We start from the raw sequence: 17640 nt of genomic DNA, 5'->3' as shown, positions 1-17640 counted from the left end.
TCGGCCGGTCTGAGAAATAAACAGAAAGAGTACAAAGAGAGGAATTTTATAGCTGGGTCTCTGGGGTGGCGTCACGTATTGGTAGGACTGTGATGACGACCATGAGCCACAAAACCAGCCCGTTTTTATTAGGGATTTTAAAAGGGGAGGGGGTGTACGAACATGGAGTAAGTCACAAGGATCACATGCTTCAAAGGGCAATAAAGATCACAAGGCAAAGGCAAAATTAGAATTACTGATGAGGGTCTATGTCTCGCTGTGCACGTATTGTCTTGATACACATCTTAACAGGAAACAGGGTTCGAGGGCAGCGAACTGGTCTGACTAGAATTTACCAGGCTGGAATTTCCCCATCCTAGTAAGCTTGAGGGTACTGCAGGAGACCAGGGTGTATTTCAGTCCTTATCTCAATAGCATAAGACAGACACTCCCAGAGCAGCTGTTCATAGACCTCCCTCAAGGAATGCATTCCTTCCCCAGGGTATTCCTTGCTGGGAAAATAATTCAGCAATATTTCTCCTACTCACATGTCCATTTATAGGCTCTCTGCAAGAAGAAAAATATGGCTGTATTCTGCACGACCCCACAGGCAGTCAGACCTTATGGTTATCTTCCCTTGTTTCCTGAAAATCACTGTTATTCTGTTCTTTTTAAATGTGCACTTATTTCATATTGTTCAAACACATATGTTTTATAATCAGTTTACAATAGTGATCCTGAGGTGACATACATTATCAACTTACAAAGATAATGGGATAAGAGATTAAAGTAAAGACAGCCATAAGAAATTATAAAAGTATTAATTTTGGAAACTGATGAATGTCCATGAAATCTTCACAATTTATGTTCAGGGATTGCAGTAAAGACAGGCATAAGAAATTATAAAAGAATTAATTTTGGGAACTGATAAATGTCCATAAAGTCTTCACAATTTATGTTCTTCTACCTCGGCTCCAGCTGGTCCCTCTGTTCGGGGTCCCTGACTTCCTGCAACACCCATTCATAGTGACATAATTTGGCTCTGTGTCCCCACCCAAATCTCATCTCGAATTGTAATCCCCATGTGTTGAGGGAGGGATCTGTAATCCCCACGTGTGGAGGGAGGGAGGTGATTGGATCATGGGGGTGGTTTCCCCCACGCTGTTCTCATGATAGTGAGTGAGTGCTCGTGAGATCTGATGGAAGTTCCTCCTTCGTTCTTCTTTCTCCTGCTGCCTTGTGAAGAAGGTGCTTGCTTCCCCTTCAGCTTCCGCCATGATTACAAGTTTCTGGAGACCTCCACAGCCATATGGAACTGTGAGTCAATTAAACCTCTTTGCTTTATAAATTACGCAGTATCAGATATTTCTTTATAGCAGTGTGAAAATAGATTAATACACATAGATATGGTAGACTTTTTAGAGAAAGATTCATAGTATATGAAATAATAGATATTATTACCACTAGTTCTACTAGTACTGATCATGTGCTGAAATTTTATTGTCAACTCTCTCTGCACATCCAACCACACACAAACACATATTTATTTCATTTATTCCTTACAAAAACCCAATGCTGTATGTACTATTATTATGTTCTTTTTAAAGATAAGGAGACTGAAGCACAAATAAGTTAATTACCAAAAATCACATAGCTTATTGACAATGTAGCCAGAATATAAAACAATATTTGATTCTAGAATGACAGTTCATAACTATTACATTATATTGCCTTCCAAGATTGAAACTAAAATGTTCAATTATGGAAAAAATAATACATCTATCCAATAAACATATTACCAAAGTTATCCTTCTTCAGGAAAATTAAATAAGTATAGAGTAGTAATCCCAATTGTACAAACTTCAGAAATGTTTATTAGAGCTGTAATAGAATGCTTCCATTTTAAGAAGAATACCCTGTTATTAGGTATACTTTTTTGTAATTACTTTTCCAGAATATTTAATTTGATTTACAAGAAACTTTTATGAATGTACCCGTTACTTAATGTTAAGAAGTGGTGAAATTAAGTAAAAGTTTTCCTCTTGACATTCCTTATTTTTGCTCTCTTTATTCTACTTTATTCTATTTTCCTTTTTGGCACCCTTTGAGTATTAAATAATAAAAGAAGAAAGAAGAGGAGAAGGAGGAGGAGAAAGAGAAGGGAAAGGAAAGAGGAAAGTGGGTGGGCAAAGAATACAAGTTGGATATACTGCAGATAATTTTTAAGTGTATATTTTTTCAAATAAAACTATCTGGTTCTCTGATTTTTTTTCACAGTCCACAAAACTGTTGATTTAGTTATAAATTAATTTGTCATTGTTTTTACTTTTTAGGGAAATGTATAATTACCTTTTTATTATTTGTAAATTTTTGAGGTTAGTGTTTCCCATTTGTATCCAATCCTTATTTCTCTGATTTTATTTCAATTTTGAACAATCCTTTTGGCAACAATACGTATCTTTTAAGATACCTATTTGAAATATAAGAATATGTTTATGATACCAACACATGTATGTAGTATACATAAAAATCATTACCTTAATATACTTTAATTTATCTCATTTCTGAAGAAATGAAATTTCATGTTAATTTCACTACTTTAATTTCTTTTTGTAAACAATATATAGATGCCAGTTTACTATCTCTACCTTTTTCTCTCTTAAAAAGTGTTTATTATAAAATATAAGACACATTCAGAGTTACACTTAAAGCATAAATACACAGCTTAATAAACTATTTTAAAGCAAGTAACCACAATCCACATTTAAAAAAATGCTACTTCAGCTTTCCCAAAGCCCATCTGGGTCTCTCCCAAAGCTTTTTCTCAATTACCAACCTCAATAAAGGTACTCACTGGCTTGGCTTTTTCAACAGTATTTTTAGAAATTGACATATACCTTGCACAGTATAAAATTCACCAGTTTAAGGTGTACACTTTATGGTTTTTAGTAGATTCACCAAGTTGTGCAACTATTACCACTAGTTAATTCTAGAACTTTTCAATCCCCTCCTTCCCCTGGATCCTGTATTTATTAGCAGTTTGTTCCAAATTTTCTCTTTCTATAATTTCCTTTCTGTGTCAGGATTTGCCCATTCTGGACATTTCCTTTAAATGGAATCACATGTGGTCTTTTGTGTCTGGTTTCTTTCACTTATCATTATATTTTCAAGATTCATCCATGTTGTAGCATATGTCAATACTTTATTCCTTTTTATAGCTGAGTAGTAAGTATTTCATGTTATGAATATACTACATTTTGTTTAACCATTCATCAGTTGATGGATGCTTAAGTTGTTTGCACTATTTGGGTATTGTGAATAATAGTGCTATGAACAATTGTTTACAAGTTTTTGTTTGATCACGTTTTCAGTTTTCTCAGGTACATTCTTGGGAGTGGAATTGCTGGGTCATAGTAATTATGTTTCACGTTTTGAGTAACTGCTCAAGTATTTTCCACACTGGTTGCATCATTTTGCATTCCTTCCAGAAATTATGAAAGTTACAATTTCTCCACCTCCACACTGACATTTGTTATTAATATGTTTTTAAAAACAATTATAGCCATTTTAGTGAATGTGAAGTGGTACCCACTGTGGTTCTGATATGCATTTCCCTAATGACTAAAAATGTTGGGTAGTTCTTTTCATGTGGTTATTGACCATTTGTATATCTTCCTTGGAAAAATGTCTATTATAATCCTTTCACCATTTTAAAATTGAGATGTCTTTATTGTTGAGTTGTAAAAGTTCTTTGTATATTATGGACACTAGCCCTTTATCAGATATATAATTTGCAGCTATTTTCTTCCATTCTGTGTATTGTCTTTTCACTTTCTTGATGCACAAAAGTTTTTAACTTTTTCAAAATCCAATTTATCGTTTTTTTCCTTGGGTGCTTGTGCTTATTTTTTATTTTTTTGATATTACAGTGTAATTTTAATACAAGCTAAATACAAACACAATTGTTAGATATTCGGTTACGTATCCTGTGAAACAACATGCCAAGATCAACCTTGAGATATTTATAAAAACTTAAATTTATAAAATGTCTTCCTCAATTAACTATAGGGACCCCATATACGAATGCAAAAATCAGAACTTATCAATAATCACATCAAATGCTGAGCGCTGATTGAGCAGCAAAAAACCATTTCTAATTTTAAATTTTAATAACTCCAGGTAAAATCATTCTATTTCCTATGTATACTGTCTTTGTATTCTGCATAGAGTTCTAAGGTAAAGATTGTTCTGCTTTTGTTAATTGCCAGAAATGATGTCCTGTGTGGCTGTTTTGTCGTGGATCTTTCATTCTTCTTTCCTGATGGATCCTTAGTTTCTTTGGGAGGGGGTTTATGTATTCGTTTTCATGGGATTGAGTTATAAAAGGCTGGTTCTGAATAGGAATTTCCTCTCTAAAAGCCTCTATATTTTCCTTCGGCATAACCGTAGCTCTTTGGAGCAGGATGTTTTATTTTTTGCATTTTCCAACCATTCGTTAAACCCTTTTCTTGCTATTTCACTTTGCTGTTGCTTTTCTTTCTCCTTTTTACATTCTTCAGCATTTTACAACGATTCTTAATATTTTTCTTTGCTTTTTCTTGCAAATATTCTTTTTCTAGGTCCTTCATATCTTCATTATTGTTTGGGCCTCTTCTCATTCTTCTTTTTCTGAACCCACTCCTTATGTTTTTCTTAATAATTTATCTTCCATTTACTACAGGCATGCACCACCATGCCCAGCTAATTGTTTTGTGTTTTTGTATTTTTAGTAGAGACAGGATTTCGCCATATTGGCCAAGCTGGTCTTGAACTCCTGACCTCAGGTGATCTGCTCGCCCCAGCCTCCCAAAGTCCTGTGATTACAGGTATGAGCCACCACGCCCAACTTGACATATCAAATTTGATGTACAAAAGACATTTCTGCAACGATGTCTAGAATATGGTTAAAAAATCACTCTTAGACCTCACAAAATAAGTCATGTCTAGATTAGGTGGCCGTTGTCCATTTTGTCAGCCCTTTCAACACACTCTTTAATTGTTGAATAACCCAAACAAGTAGGCATAAGAATCAAAGTAAAATCTGTCATAGTCTCAACTTCAATAAATCCCCTCAGACTTGTTTCTGATCCATCAGCTATAACATTTCTCAATCATTAGTTCCTCTAAATTGCTCTGCCTTCTAAATGAATATAGCTGTCATATTCATCTATAGATTATGCTTCTATTTCAGCCTGCTTATCCTCAGCTTTATGCTTTTCAGATGTTCAGAAAGGGATCTCTACATCATAAACTTTGGTGAAATATGACTCAACCTCGGCTGGGTATGGTGGCTCATGCCTCTAATCCCAGTACTTTGGGAGGCTGAGGTGGGTGGGTCACCTTAGGTCAGGAGTTCCAGACCAGTCTGGCCAACATGGTGAAACCCCATCTCTACAAAAAATACAAAACTTAGCCGGGCATGGTGGCGGGTGCCTATAATCCCAGCTACTCAGGAGTCTGAGATAGGAGAATCGCTTGAATCCAGGAGGTGGAGGTTACAGGGAGCCGAGACCACATCACCACACTCTAACCTGGGCAACACTGTGAGAATCTGTTTCAAACAAATATATGACTCAACCTCATAACCTACCCAAGCCAAGCTCCCTGAGAATATAATCTGATTGAGTCAGCTCTCCAGAATCCTACCCAAAGGAATAGACAGTTATTTACGCCCCCCTCCCCACTCCATGAAGAGATCAGATAGATAAAAGAGAAAAGAGGAAAAGAAAGGACAGAAAAAAAGAAGATACCTGACAACAGAACCTTGGGCAACATCCACATTTTAAGGCAGGCACAGAATAAGAAGCAATGAAAGGAGATGAGTAGTAGCATCAGAAACACTAAGTGGAGCATAAGAAGGCAACCTAAATATTAATAACAGAATAATTATTCGATTAATTGTGGCATATTTTTCATATGTAAATGCCATAGAACAGTAACAACCAATATATACTTAGCCCTCCACAACACCCTAAATGTGTCTTAAAATACAATGTCGAGAACAAAGTCAGATGGTGTGGTTTTTAGGTATGATGTAAAAAGCATAATCAATTGGCTGGGCAAGCCAGATGTGGGTGGCAGGGCAGTGGGGAACTGCTTCTCCACCTCCCCACATCTACTTCCCAGCTGATTGCAGGCCCGGGTCTCAGCCCTTCTCAGGAGGCTCAGATGAACAGATCACCTGAGGTCAGGAGTTCAAGACCAGCCTGGCCAACATGGCAAAACCCTGTCTCTACTAAAAAAAAAAAAAAAAAAAAAAAAAAATTAGCTGGGCATGGTGGGTGCATGCCTGTAGTCCCAGCTACTCAGGAGGCTGAGGCAGGAGAATCACTTGAACCCAGGAGATGGAGGTTGCAGTAAGCTGAGATTACGCCACTGCACTCCAACCTGGGCAGCAGAGTGAGACTCCATCTCAAAAAAAAAAATTGATATGTCAGAAATTGAAATAATCTTCCCTTTCCAATTACTTTTCTTGGGAAAGCATACACAGTGCCACAACCGTTCTCCATATCACAAAGTCCAGAATCTCTGAACCATCTTTGATTCAATCTTCTTGCTCATCATCTATTTTTAATCAATTGTCAAGTCCCATTGGTTTCCTTTCCAAGTATTACTCTTAGATATTCTTTCATAGTTTGGTCTCTCATTTGGACCATTGTAATGACTTTCTTACTGACCTCCCCATATATAATCTCTGACCCTTCCAATCCATCTTTCACATTGTCACAGACGAGCACCTTGTACCAGTGTACTGTACAGCAGAGAATCTACTAGCTGTATGTCACTATTTAAATGTAAATAAATTACAATTAAATACAATAAAAAATTTGGTTCCTCAGTTATACTAGCCATATTTTAAGTACTCATGTGGCTAATTAGCGACTATATTGGACAGTGCAAATATAGCACATTTCTATCTTTCCAGAAAGTTCTATTCTGTTTAGAATATAGGCAGATAATAATGTCTTTATTGTTTGAATAATTTGTTATCTTTCTCTCTAGCTTGTATCAGAAAGTGCAAGTTTCTTGATGTGGAATTTAAACCCCAAATTATTCTTCTAGCATCGATTTCTTTTTTTTTGAGACAAAGTCTTGCTCTGTCACCCAGGCTGGAGTGCAGCTGGGCAAACTCAGCTCACTGCAAACTCTGCTTCCCGGGTTCAAGTGATTCTCCTGCCTCAGCTTCCTGAGTAGCTGGGACCACAGATGCGCGCCACCATGCCCAGCTAATTTTTCTATTCTTAGTAGACACAGGGTTTCACCATGTTGGCCAGGCTGGTCTTGAACCCTTGACCTCAGGTTACCAGCCTCTCATAGCCATCATTCTACTCTCTATCTCCATTAGTTCAATTGTTTTAACTTTTAGCTCCCACAAATTAGTGAGACCATGCAAAGTTTGTCTTTTTGGGCCTGGCTTATTTCACTTAACATAATGTCCTGTTCCATCCATATTGCTGAAAATGACATGATCTGATTCTTTTTAATGGCTGAACAGTGCTCCATTGTGGATATGTACCACATTTCCTTTGTCTATTTGTCTGTTGGTGGACACTTAGCTTGCTTCCAAATCTTGGCTATTGGCAATTTCCGTATGTTTGAACCAGCCTTACATCCCTGGGATAAATCCTATTTGGGCATGTTGAATGATCTTTTTAATGTGTTGTTGAACTTGGTTTGCTAGTATTTTGTTGAGGATTTTTGCATCAATGTTCATCTGGGATATTGGCCTGTAGTTTGCTTTTTTTTGTTTTTTGTTTTTTTGATGTGTCTTTGTCTGGTTTTGCTATCAGGGTAATATTGGCTGCATAGAATGAGTTTGGAAGTATTCCTTCCTCCTCTATTTTTTTGGAATAATTTGAATACAATTCATATTAGTTCTTCTTTCAATGAGTGGTAAAATTCAGCATTGAAGCTATCAGGCACAGGTTTTTCTTTGCTGGGAGACTCTTTATTATGGCTTTGATCTCATTACTTACTAGTGGCTAATGCAGGTTTTGAATTTCTTCATGGTTTAATCTTGATAGATTGTATGTATCCAGGAATTTATCAATTTCTTCTAGGTTTTACAGTTTATGAGTAACTAGTATATACTATGATCAATGATCATAGCAGCCACTAATGTTCCTTGGAATTTCTGTGGTATCAATTGTAGTTTCTCATTTTTTCATCTCTGATTTTATTTATTTGGATCATCTCTCTATTTTCCTGGTCTGTCTAAAGGTTTGTTGATTGTTTTCATTTTTTCAAAAACCAACTATTTGTTTCGTTGATTTTTTTTTTGCCTCAATTTCATTTATTTCTGCTCTGATATTTATTTATTTTTGACCAGTTTTGAGTTGCCCTCCCCCCTCCTCCCCTCCCCCCTCCCCCCCCTCCCTCCCCCCTCCCCCCTCCCTCCCCCCTCCCCCCTCCCTCCCCCCTCCCCTCTCCTCCCTCCTTCCTCCTTCCTCCCTGCCTCCCCCTCCCTCCCTCCCTCCCTCCCCCCTCCCTCCCCCCTCCTTCCCCCTCCCCTCTCCTCCCTCCTTCCCTCCTCCCTGCCTCCCCCTCCCTCCCTCCCTCCCTCCCTCCCCCCGCCTCCCTCACTCCCTCCCTGCCTCCCTTCCTCCCTGCCTCCTTCCTCCTTCCCTTCCTCCCTCCCTCCCTCCCTTCCTCCCTCCCTTCCTCCTTCCCTTCCTCCCTCACTCCCTCCCTGCCTCCCTGCCTCCTCCCTGCCTCCCTTCCTCCTTCCCCTTCCTCCCTCCCTGCCTCCCTCCTTCCTCCCTCCCTCCTCCTTCCCTTCCTCCCTCCCTGCCTCCTTCCTCCCTGCCTCCCTGCCTCCCTTCCTTCCTCCCTTCCTCCTTCCCTTCCTCCCTCCCTGCCTCCCTTCCTTCCTCCCTTCCTCCTTCCCTTCCTCCCTCCCTGCCTCCCTTCCTTCCTCCCTTCCTCCTTCCCTTCCTCCCTCCCTTCCTCCTTCCCTCCCCCCTCCCTTCCTCCTTCCTCCTCCCTCCCTTCCTCCTCCCTTCCTCCCCCCTTCCTCCTCCTTCCCTCCCTTCCTCCTTCCCTTCCTCCCTCCCTGCCTCCCTTCCTTCCTCCCTTCCTCCTTCCCTTCCTCCCTCCCTTCCTCCTTCCCTTCCTCCCTTCCCTGCCTCCCTTCCTCCTTCCTCCTTCCTCCCTCCTCCTTCCCTTCCTCCCTCCCTTCCTCCTTCCTTCTCCCTCCTGCCTCCCTTCCTCCTCCTTCCCTCCCTTCCTCCTTCCCTTCCTCCTCCCTTCCTCCTTCCCTTCCTCCCTCCCTGCCTCCCCCCTCCCTCCCTCCCTTCCTCCTTCCCTTCCTCCCTCCCTGCCTCCCTTCCTCCCTCCCTTCCTCCTTCCCTTCCTCCCTCCCTGCCTCCCTTCCTCCTCCCTTCCTCCTTCCTTCCTCCCTCCCTCCCCTCCTCCTCCTTCCCTTCCTCCCTCCCTTCCTCCTTCCCTTCCTCCCTCCCTGCCTCCCTTCCTCCTTCCCTTCCTTCCTCCCTTCCTCCTCCCTCCTCCCTCCCTTCCTCCTTCCCTTCCTCCCTCCCTGCCTCCTTCCTCCTTCCCTTCCTCCCTCCCTTCCTCCTTCCCTTCCTCCTTCCCTTCCTCCTTCCCTTCCTCCCTCCCTTCCTCTTCCCTTCCTCCCTCCCCTGCCTTCCCTCCTCCCTCCCTTCCCCTCCCTCCTCCCTCCTTCCTCCTTCCCTCCTCCCTCCCTTCCTCCTTCCCTTCCTCCCTCCCTTCCTCCTTCCCTTCCTCCCTCCCTTCCTCCTTCCCTTCCTCCCTCCCTTCCTCCTTCCCTTCCTCCCTCCCTTCCTCCTTCCCTTCCTCCCTCCCTGCCTCCCTTCCTCCCTCCCTTCCTCCTTCCCTTCCTCCCTCCCTTCCTCCTTCCCTTCCTCCCTCCCTGCCTCCCTCCTCCTTCCCTTCCTCCCTCCCTTCCTCCTTCCCTTCCTCCCCCCTTCCTCCTTCCCTTCCTCCCTCCCTTCCTCCTTCCCTTCCTCCCTTCCTCCCTCCCTTCCTCCCTCCCTTCCTCCTCCCTTCCTCCTTCCCTTCCTCCTCCTTCCTCCTTCCCTTCCTCCCTCCCTTCCTCCCTCCCTTCCTCCTCCCTTCCTTCCTCCCTTCCTCCCTCCCTTCCTCCTTCCCTTCCTCCCTCCCTTCCTCCTCCTTCCTCCCTCCCTGCCTCCCTTCCTTCCTCCCTTCCTCCTTCCCTTCCTCCCTCCCTTCTCCTTCCCTTCCTCCCTCCCTGCCCCTCCCTCCCTCCCTCCCTTCCTCCTTCCCTTCCTCCCTCCCTGCCTCCCTCCTCCTCCCTCCCTTCCTCCTTCCTCCCTCCCCTCCCTTCCTCCTCCCTGCCTCCCTCCCTGCCTCCCTTCCCCCTCCCTTCCTCCCCCCTGCCTCCCTCCCTCCCCTTCCTTCCTCCCTTCCTCCTTCCCTTCCTCCCTCCCTGCCTCCCTTCCTTCCTCCCTTCCTCCTTCCCTTCCTCCCTCCCTTCCTCCTTCCCTTCCTCCTCCTTCCTCCCTTCCTCCTTCCTTCCTTCCTCCCTTCCTTCCTTCCTCCCCCCTTCCTCCTTCCCTGCCCCCTCCCTGCCTCCCTTCCTCCCTCCCTTCCTCCCTCCCTCCTCCCTCCCTTCCTCCCTCCTCCTCCCTCCCTGCCTCCCTTCCTCCCTCCTGCCTCCCTCCCCCTGCCTCCGTTCCTCCTCCCTTCCTTCCTCCCTTCCTCCTTCCTCCTTCCTCCTCCCTCCTCCCTCCTCCTTCCCTGCCTCCCTCCCTCCCTTCCTCCTCCCCTCCCCCCTCCCTGCCTCCCCTCCTCCCTCCCTCCCTCCTGCCTCCCTCCCTGCCTCCCTCCCTCCTTCCCTCCCTTCCTCCTTCCCTTCCTCCCCCCCTCCTCCCTCCCTCCCTCCCTCCCCTCCCTGCCTCCCTCCCTTCCTCCCTCCCTGCCTCCCTTCCTCCTCCCTCCTCCCTCCCTTCCTCCTCCCTGCCTCCCTTCCTTCCTCCCTCCCTGCCTCCCTTCCTCCTCCCTCCTCCCTCCCTTCCTCCCTCCCTGCCTCCCTTGGCCTTTCCCTCCCTCCATCTTTCCCTCCTTCCGTCTTTCCCTCCCTCCGTCTTTCTCTCCCTCTTTCCTTCCTTCCTTTTCGGTAAAGGTGATTTTCTCTGGTGGTATGTTTTGGTTTCTTGATTTTTATTTTTTGTGTATCTGATGTATTTTTTTTTTTTTGAAGATATCATGAGGCTAGCAAATGATATCTTATGACCCATTATTTTTAAACTGATGACAACACTGATTGCAAAAACAAATAAACAAGTAAACAAAAAACCAATAAAACTCTACATTTTTAACTTCATCTTCCTGCTTTTTAATTATGTTGTTATTTCTATTTATATATTATTATGCTGTCTATGTCTTGAAAAGCTGTCATAGTTATGATTTTTGATTGGTTCATCTTTTAGTCTTTCTACTCAAGATAAGAGTAGTTTACACACCACAATTATAGTGTTATAATATTCTGTGTTTGTCTGTGTACCTACTATTGCCAATGAGTTTTGTACCTTCAGATGATTTCTTATTGCTAATTAATATCCTTTTCTTTTAGGTTAAAGAATTCTCTTTAGCATTTCTTGTAGGACAGGTCTGGTGTTGATGAAATCTGTCAGATTCTCTTTATCTAGGAAAGTCAGTATTTCTCCTTCATGTTTGAAAGATATTTTCACTGGATATACTGTTCAAGGTAAATGTTTCTTTCCTTCAGCATTTTAAATACATCAGGCTGTGAGTAGAAATGTTGTCCAGGTGCTAAGACCTGGAATGGGGGCCTCAAAGCTTTGCCTGGTGCCCCATTTAAGTGTTGCTGAGCTGGTATGCAAGTTGCAAGACAAAGTTCTCTTAACTCTCTCCTCTCTCTCCAGGAGCTGTGAGCTTCATTACCTGTGGTTGGGGGAGGGGTGACAAAAGCACTCCCTTGGCCCCCTTGGCTAGTGTCTCACTAGGTCACATGCTCCCAAGTACACTGTCTCTAAGCCTGGCACAGCCCCAAGACTTGCCCATGAATTGCAGTCCTTGTGGCCTAAACTGCCTTTTAAGTTTATTTAGAACCCAAGAGCACTTTAGCTCTATGGTGGTGGGGCCAGCTGGAACTCAGGTCCTGACCACTGGGCTGGACAATTCCCCTCTGGCTAGAATGCTCCCTCTGTGGGTGCTGGCTGATTTCTGACTCCTGTTGCTTTCCACTGTGACAGGGCTGTGCTGAGTTTTAATGCAAAGTCCCATGATCACTGCGCTCTCCCTCTCCCAAATGCACAGATTCTCTCTCCGCATGACACAGCTGCGAGGGATGGGGGAGGGATGTTGTAAGTGATTCAAGACTGTCTTTCCTACCCTCTTCAGTGCCTCTTTCCTTGATATCATGTTAAACCAGTTACTGTGATCGCTCGCCTGAGTTTTGGTTCTTATAAAGGTACTTTCTTGTGTGGATAGTTGTTCAATTTCATGTTCCTGTGAGGATGAGGGGCAGTGGTGGGCAATTGCTGGAGGCTTCTATTAGGCCATCTTGCTCTGCCTCCCGGATATGTGCATATTTTGGAAGAAAGGGTTTGCTTTTATTAGATTTGCAAAGGTTTTTGTGAACGTAGAGTAAAAAAAAATCACATTTTAAAAATATTCACAATTTTTATTAATTCAATACATATCTATGAGAACATAATATGGGGCAGATACAGTTTTGAGGCTGGGGTGTGATTGCAGAATCAGATAAAGATTCTTCTTCATCAGCCTTACATCCTGGTAAGAGAATATTTCACAAGAAATGTCATGGACATCAGTTAGAGAGAACACAATGAAGCCAAAATATGCAGATTCTAATTTTAGAGATACATATTACCCAAGAATATACAATGGAAAAGACAGTCTTGGGGTTCTTATTTATGTAGTGTGGAATATCTGAACAGTGGACCGCTTTATACTAGATTCCTCACACATTATAGACATAACTATGGTGTCTTGAATGATTTGGTTTCCTTATTCTCAATGGTCTTCCAGATTTGAGAGTCTTTGAATACTCTGAGATAATGATGGTGCATGTTGGCACAGGTTGGTCCTAGTGTGATTGGGGCCTGATCTTCGAGAAAGCCCCTTCTCCATTGAGTTCTATTATTTGCTCTCTTCTTTGGCTAGAGTTCTGCTAGTCTAGGTCATCATTAGCTGCCACTGGATGGAGCTATAGCATCAGGCAAATAATCTTTCTATTGATTCCAGCAGTAATTTCCCTGACATTTAGCCCTCAATTTGCTTAGCTGTAATAAGTAAAGATTGTTCAGTTCCTGCAGTTTGGGGGTTGTAGTATTTTATTACTTACTTGGCTGTATTCCCTGAGTTCTTTCACAGATTCTTAAGATGTATTTTTTAAAATTAGGTATGTTAATTTTGTTTTGGCAATTTTATGACACCCTGAAATAGAAAAATCCTGGAGTGCTGGAAACCAATACTGCTAATTACTGGAGTAGGTGTATTAAATGCTGCTGACATGTGTTTTCTGCAACCTCAATAAGTAATGACATGACTTAAACTTACCTTACACTGGGGGACCATTCAGTGGTTTCCTGTTGTCTTGAGATAAATTGCAGAAATTGTAAATTGAAATATTTCTCAAGTTTCACCAGTTTTTATACACTGAAAACTATATCCAGAAAAATTAGTGTTATTTTCAACATCATATCAGAAAAGTTTTAATTTTTTTGAATTTTTATCTATCTTCTATTATCTGCCTTTCTATTCATAATCTATTTTACTACTAGTACTGTATAATCAATCTCTACTAATAGAAAATATTTTATGAAAAAATATTATCTCTCAAATCACCTACTAAATTATTATTTTTTGAATGGCCAATATTGCTCTAGAATCAGACTCTTAACCGAAGGCCAGTATAACACTAAGACCTATGCATGGTGAATTGTCATTATTATTTCATTTATGCCATCAATAATGAAAGACTTGAGTCATTTAAATATAATCTTTCTTACCTGTATTCTTGTCCTCTGTAAGTTCATTGCTCTTCTCCGTAAGCAAGAACGATGTCTCAGATCAGATGTACACTTAAAGATGGACTAGCCAATAGAAATCCATATTTTTATATTCATCTGGTTGAACTGAACTGTAAATTCTGTGACCTTGTATTAGAAATGATTACTACCATTCTATAAAGACATTTTAAAATTTCTAGGCATCCTTTACTTCTCCTTTAATAAATTAGTGATGAATTTCTAATAAAACAGTTCAATTAAAACATTTACTCCTTTATATATAATGTTTATTACTTTGTGATTTAAAGACTTATAAAATAACAAAATCGCTTCATGGAACAAGGCATACAAGTCCACTACTTCTTCAAATTGCTGATTTTTCTAGTTGCTTGCTTTTATTATAGGAGATGAAAAGAAACTTTCTGGGTTAAACATTGCTAAGACACATTAATTATAATGAAACAGAAAATTCCAATTTTAAAAGCACAATTAGAAAATTTAAAAGATGTATCTAAAATATTTATTTGGCTATAATACTAGTTTCCTGGATTGTAGGGTAAAATAAAAACACATCTGCCCAACTGACTAATTCTCTTTTGACTGATTTACTCTTTAGATGCCGTAGGTAACGTTTGTTGAAAAGACAATAGAATACATGTGCAGAACCTGGGTTTTTTGTTGGACGTGCCTGACACTGAACTCTAACTCCACCTCTTAGTTAATTACTCTAACACTAGACAAGAAAGATCTGAAAAATCTGGAATACCAGCCCAAGAAATTTGTACTTAACAGGAAATGCCTAAGTAGGCATCACTGGTAGATTCTTGAGACAAGATGTCATATGATTAGAATATGTTTCTGTTTGTTTCTCCTTCAGGGATTAAAGCAGAAGCATTTGACTGGCTGGGAACAAGTCATAGGTCGATGTCCAGGCTGCCACAGGGCAGAGAAACCAGTGATTTATCTCCTTTTGCTCTTATAATAAAAGGTGAGGACTCTACATCTAGTCAATAATACATATTTTGGGGAACTATCCTGAAGATAAAAGCGGTTGGTATGCTGGCCATTAAAATGATGAGTTAGTTTTTACTTCCTTATGTTCAACTTCTGTGGCTGATTCATTATGCTCCTGTCACATTGTCCAGCATATGTGATCATTTACATACATCCATTCATTCTTTCATTAATTAATTTATTCATTCATAACTCAATGCCTGATCTATATATACCAAGCACAGTAAGCACAATTCACAGCTCTCAGGGAGCTTAATTTTATGTTGGAGAAATAAATGACAAACAAATGAACACAAAACAAAATCATTTTAGGGAGATATAAATGATAAGAGAACAACGAAATAGGTAGAGATAGAGAGTGATGGAGAGGTGGTCAGAGAATGCCTTTCTGATGTGTGACTTTAACTAGACATTTTAAACAATATTTATTGAACCAATGGATGGGCTGGAGGATTGTCTGCAGAGGAAAGAGAACCATAAGGAAATTATAATAATCTAGGCAAGGAATCCTGAGGCCTTGTGCTTTCTGAGTATGATGTGCTGGTGCTTCTCCGTTTGTCCCTAAAGGTCTGTTCTTTGCCCTTTTGAATTCTGTGGGTCACGTCACTTGAGTTCCATTGTCTCTGGCTTTCAGTTGGGCTTGGTCAATGGAAACAAAACCAGAAGACTGAAGGGTAGGAGAAGAAAGAGGCTGGAGTATTTATTCCTCATGGACTATCACCTACACTCTGGGCCTTGGTTTTGGCAGTGGCTGCCTGCCTTCTTCTTGCAGTCACAGCATCAGTGAGGTGGGCCCTCACCCTGGGATCCAACTCTCTTTGGATTTCAGTAACACAACTGCCTAATCTTGCTCCTTCAGGCCTGTAGGTGGTAACCGCTTCCTGTGGTTGTGACTTCCTGCATGTTCATTATTCCTTACACCTCTGTAGATATTTTTTTCATCCATCTCTTAGCAGTTAATCCTTTAGGTGTGCATCTGTTTTTTGGAACTGTGACTGATAAAGATAAGCAGATGGAAAATGAGAGGTAGATGGGAGAGACAGTGCAGTGGTAGCTGTAGGGTTTGGCATCTGGCTTGGTGTGATGGGGTAGGAAAGGGGGAGATGGAGAAAGAATGGCATAGCAAAAGGTGGAGAATCATGTAACTCCAGAGAAATGTTTGAACATTAAATAAAAAACTCATTCTAGACCCTGAAAAATGCATCTTCAGTACAGTAGTGAGGATAGAAGCTAAACCACTTCTCTTCCAAACTGCCTTCTTAGACTATTGTTGCTTAAACAGATTCTCAACTTTTTGAGTATTTATGATTTAGAGTAAGTGTTAGAGAGGTTAATACTCCCTGTTCACCAGTGTTCAGCATTTGTTGGTTTTCTTGCCTAAGACGGAGTGATAGCAACTTGATTATTTGGACCTTATAAGGATCTCAGGCTTCTTTGTCATACCCATTGTATTCAGACAGTGCTTAGCAAACAATTCTAAGCAGTTTTTGTTTGAGTGTAGCAGATGTGCAGTGAGAGTCTTATATCCACTGCATCTCAGACCTGCCTCCTTGTGGTGTGATGAGATGGGTAATTATAGTAGCCATTGTAATTATTTATATAAATATCTATTTCCCAACTAGATTATGAAGTTATTTTTTTCAGACAGGATTTCACTCTGTTACCCAGGCTGGAGCGCAGTGGCATGATCATAGCTCACTGCAGCCTCAAACCTCTGGACTCCAGTGATCCTTCCACCTCAGCCTCCTGAGTAGCTGTGGCTACAGGCACTTGCCATCGTGGCCGGCTAATTTTTTTATCTTTTATTTTAGAGATGGGATCTCACTATGTTGCCCAGACTGGTTTTGAATTCCTGGCCTCAAACATTCCTCCCTCCTCTGCCTCCTAAAGTACTGGGATTACAGACATGAGCCACCACACCAGGCCAATTATGGAATTTTTGAAGACAAGGATAGTATCTTATTCATCCTCAAACACACAATGCCTCGATTTCTCAGTGTCTCTCATACTCAACTGCATTTGATTGTTGTCCATCTCATGCTTTCTCCATCTTCCTGAGCCAATGCTCTTTGGCAGGGTTGTGCTTCAGCTATTGATGTTGGGATGGCTGACTTTGGTCTCCTGTTTTCTCTCTGGGTTTATTTGTGCACAACTTATATTAGGGATTCAGCAGTCCTTATTATAATAACAAAGAAACAATGATAGAGAGGCTGCAAGTGTTTTTTCTTCCCTATGGCTATAAATATTAATAAACAGTCACTAAACTGAAAGTGATCCCAAAGAAGGGGGTTATGTTTTTCCCTCCATTGACTATTTAATTTGAAAATTAAGAAATGAATTCTGGGCCAGGCATGGTGGCTCATGCCTGTAATCCTAGCACTTTGGAAGGCTGAGGTGGGCAGATCAGTGGAGGTCAGGAGTTTGAGACCAGCAAGGCCAACATGGCGAAACTCCATCTCTACCAAAAATACAAACATTAGCCAGGCTTGGTGGTGCACACCTGTAGTCCCAGCTACTTGGGAGACTGAGGCAGGAGAATCACTTGAACCCAGGAGGCGGAGTTTGCAGTGAGCTCATGCCACTGCACTCTAGCCTGGGTGACAGAGCATGA

This window comes from Trachypithecus francoisi, unplaced genomic scaffold, assembly GCF_009764315.1.
Source record: "Trachypithecus francoisi isolate TF-2019V2 unplaced genomic scaffold, Tfra_2.0 Lachesis_group1, whole genome shotgun sequence".
NCBI classification, from domain to species: Eukaryota; Metazoa; Chordata; class Mammalia; order Primates; family Cercopithecidae; genus Trachypithecus; species Trachypithecus francoisi.
Note: the sequence above shows the minus strand (reverse complement) of the source record.